Source organism: Melanerpes formicivorus, unplaced genomic scaffold, assembly GCF_026170545.1.
Source record: "Melanerpes formicivorus ecotype bairdi unplaced genomic scaffold, bMelFor1.0.p_v2 SCAF_9, whole genome shotgun sequence".
Classification (NCBI taxonomy): Eukaryota; Metazoa; Chordata; class Aves; order Piciformes; family Picidae; genus Melanerpes; species Melanerpes formicivorus.
Window position 1 is genome coordinate 11075563 of NW_027142361.1, and position 4268 is coordinate 11079830.

Genomic DNA, 4268 nt, shown 5'->3' on the forward strand with positions numbered 1-4268 from the left:
AACCTAAACATCCTGAGATTTTTGTATCTTGCTTCAAAACCCCACTAACTTTTCCAAGCCTTTCTTCACCATTTTCATTCACAGTCTTCTCTGAGATTGCTATAAAACTAAATTTTTGCCACTGCCATCACCAAAGTTAAATTCTCTAGACTTGAGACTGTTTTTGTCCTGTCTTTATTTCTCTTCTCCCTCTCATCTTTACTATTTTCTTTCCTGCTCCTATCTCTGAGTGGAGGGAGTGATCAAGAGGCTATTTGTGTGCTTGGCTGTGAGCCAAGGCCAACTCTCTGCAGTTGCACTATGCATCAAGATGACAAAATTCAATTTTGTCTACGCTCTGTAGCAGCCTAAGATTGGTTCAATATAATGTTCAATTACTTTATCTCCCATGTGGTACCAAGGTATTTGGTGATTCAAGTCTTTCTTATAAAGGAAGTGCTTTTAAATTAATATATTTCAGAAGGAGAAATTGAAAACTGTTCTTATTTTGATGTTTTTGTGATGGAGAAGAGATGATCATACTTCAGTGTGATTGCACTGGGAGAGATGGGGTTATTCAAGATCTGACCATATTATCACTCAGTTAGGAATCTGAGTCAAGGTATTCTGTGCTAACAAAGACACATCATGATAAATATAGTTCTTTCATGTAAAACAGGCGAAAGCAAATTTCTACATTAAGAAAGTTAAAGAAAGCAAACCTAAGGAATTAATATCTCCCCACTATATCTTAAATAGTCCTCTCAAGTGCTAGAATATATTCACAGAGTCACTGAATGGTAGGGGATGGAAGGGAACTCTGAAGATTGTTTAGTTCAAACCCCCTGCTATAGTGGGATCACCTAGAGCAAACTGCACAGGAGGGTGTCCAGATGGTTTTTGAACCACTCCAGAGACAGTCTCTACAACTTCTCTGGGCAGCCTCTCACAGTACTCTGCCACCCTCAAAGTAAAGAAGTTTTTCCATACATTTATGTGGAACTTCTTGTGTTCCAGGTTGTGTCCACTGCCCTTTGTCCTGTCAATGGACACCACAAAGATTCTGGCTCCATTCCCCTGACACTTATCCTTTAGATATTCATAAACATTACTGACCTCCAACTAGACTCTGCTCCACTGACCACAACCCTGTGAGCTTTACCCAATTCTCAATCCATCTCACTATCCAATCATCCAATCCACATTTTTCAAGCTTGGGTTTGAGAATGCTGTGGGAGACAGCACTGAATATATTCAGAAACATGCAATTACTATACCAAATTCAGCTGTAGTATATGATAAATGCCAAGGTTTTAATGGTATAAGCTAGTAGACTTGACAGGGTGCTTGGTTGCATGGGTTAGTTGATTAGGTGGTGTTGGATGACAGGTTGGACGCGATGATCTTGAAGGTCTCTTCCAACCTGGTTTATTCTATTCTATTCTAGTAGAAAATCTAATATTGGCTTATCTGTAATTAAAGTTTATCAGTAAGTAAGGTGTGAAAATTACAAGACTTTAAGCAAGGAGTTGAAATATATAGTTACTTTCCTTGCCAAGTAAAATGCCAATACTACATTATCTCCCATCATCAGTGCTATATAGATGTTACACATTTAAATCATACACAGTATCTGAGCCCAATAACATGTAGAACTCAAATTGTTTCTCTGAAGAACTCATTTTTTAAATCAGTCAGATGTGTATAGATAGTGGAAAACAACTTTGAAATTACTCATTCTTCATCATACAGTAGATCAGTAATGGTAACAGATCTCTCAAGTCCATATTTAGAACTCCTTCCCCCTTCAAATCTAGTTTAAAGCCCTATCAATGAGCCCTGCCAATTCCTGCCCCAGGATTCTTTTCCCCCTCTGGGACAAGTGTGTCCCATAAGTTGTTTTCAGCTCAGGTGCCTTGAAAACCAATCCATGATTGTGGAACCCAAAGCCCTGTCGATGGCACCAGCCCCTGAGCCATGAATTGACCTATCGGCCCTTCCTCAGTGTTTCCTCATCCAATGCTGACGTTAGAGGGATAGTAGAGAACACTACTTGAGCCCCTGATCCCTTTAGCATTTGCCCTAAGGTTCTGAAATCTTTTTTAATAGATTGTGAGCCTCTCATTGTTACATCATCACTACCAACCTGAAAGACCAGAAGTGGGTAGTAGTCTGAAGGACTCACAAGGTTGGGAATTTTATCTACAATGTCTTTTACTTGGGCACCAGGGAGGCAGCTGACCTCTCTATGAAATGGGTCTGGTCTGCATATTGGGCCCTCTGTTCCCCTCAGTAGGGAGTCTCCTATGACTATGACCCTACGAGGTTTCTTTTCTGGGTAAGTTTTGATGGCTGGCCTGAGGCAACCTGTCATTGGTGCAGCTTCTGACCTTCTTGAGTCCTCGACCTTACCAATGACCTGTTCCTCCTGCAGAGCCTCATACCTGTTCTGTAACTGCACTGGAGGCAGCGTGCTGCTCAAAGTAGCAGACTTTCTTCGTTTGCATTTCTTCCGTCGGGCAGAGAGCTGTTCCCATTGGCCCTGCTCATGTGGGTTACTACAGGGAGGCTGAGAGGCTTGCTGCTGGGAAGGTATCAAACTCCCTGTTCCACTAAGAGTTACCCCCTGTTCTGGGTTTGAAGAGGTTAGATTATGGGAATAGTCAATTTTCTGTTCGCCATCTCTTATAGCTCTTAGCCTTTCCACCTCTTCTTTTAGTTCGACCACCATGCTCATCAGATCACTGATCTGCTCACACCTAACACAGAAGTTGTTCCTTCCATCCTCCATATCAAGTGCCAGGTTCCAGCACTCACTGCAGCCACCTACCTGAACATCTGCATGCTTTGTAAGTGGTCTCTGTTTGGGTGCCCACTGTTCTTCTGTTAGCCTTTGCTCTAGTAGTTTCATAGTTTCATAGTTTCATTCAGGGTTGGAAGGGACCACAAGGATCATCTAGTTCCAACCCCCCTGCCATGGGCAGGGACACCCCACACTAGATCAGGCTGGACAGAGCCTCATCCAGCCTGCTCTTAAACACCCCCAGGGACAGGGCCTCGACCACCTCCCTGGACAACACATTCCAGGGTTTCACCACTCTCATGGTGAAGAACCTCCTCCTCACATCTAGCCTGAATCTCCCCACCTCCAGCTTCATTCCATTCCCCCTAGTCCTATCACTACCTGAGATCCTGAGAAGTCCTTCCCCAGCCTTCCTGTAGGCCCCTTTCAGATACTGGAAGGCGACAATTAGGTCACCTTGGAGCCTTCTCTTCTGCAGACTGAACAGCCCCAACTCCTTCAGTCTGTCCTCATAGGAGAGGTGCTCCAGCCCTCTGATCATCCTCGTGGCCCTTCTCTGGACACGTTCCAGCACCTCCACATCCCTCTTGTAATAGGGGCTCCAGAACTGGACACAGTACTCCAGGTGGGGTCTCACCAGGGCTGAGTAGAGGGGGAGGATCACCTCCCTCGACCTGCTAGCCACACTTCTCCGCATGCAGCCCAGGATCTGATTGGCTTTGCGGGCTGCAAGTGCACACTGAGAGCTCATGTTGAGCTTTTTGTCCACCAGTACCCCCAAGTCTCTCTCTTCAGGGCTACTTTCCAGCCAGTCACTGCCCAGCCTGTATTTGTGCCTGGGATTGCCTCGACCCAGATGCAGGACCCTGCACTTGCTCTTATTGAACTTCATGAGGTTGGCCTGTGCCCACCTCTCCAGCCTGTCAAGGTCCCTCTGGATGGCCTCCCTTCCCTCCAGCGTGTCTGCTGCACCACACAGCTTGGTGTCATCAGCAAACTTGCTGAGGGTGCACTCAATGCCACTGTCCATGTCCCCCACAAAGATGTTGAATAAGACAGGTCCCAGGACTGATCCCTGAGGGACTCCGCTTGTAAAAACTATACAACCCACCTAATCAACTAAACCATGCAGCCAAGAGAAAGCCTACAGCCGCCGGTATTCCTGGGAGGTCTCCCATCCAAGTACTAACCGGGCCCGACCCTGCTTAGCTTCCGAGATCAGACGCGATCAGGTGTTCTCAGGGTGGTATGTGGAATCAGTAGTAGTAACCATCTTGCAGTAACCACCCTCTCCACCCGGCTTTTTTTTTTTTTTTTTCCCCTGTCAGTAAGAAGGCGAGCTGAGCTCCTCAACCTGCCTCCTCTCTTCAGCCACTCGGGTTCTGTTTGGTTTGCGTGCGGTTTCCACGGCAAACCCTCCCCCAGCTACGTCACTGCCCTCAGGCAGGTAGTCAACCCCAGCCTGCTGCCCCTCCTCCCCTCTTCA

General features: G+C 46.1%; 1 pseudogene; it reads right to left on the minus strand.

Moving 5' to 3' along the window:
• Positions 1-3924: 3924 nt before the first annotated feature.
• On the minus strand, positions 3925-4042 carry LOC137443541 (5S ribosomal RNA; annotated as a pseudogene).
• Positions 4043-4268: the final 226 nt, after the last annotated feature.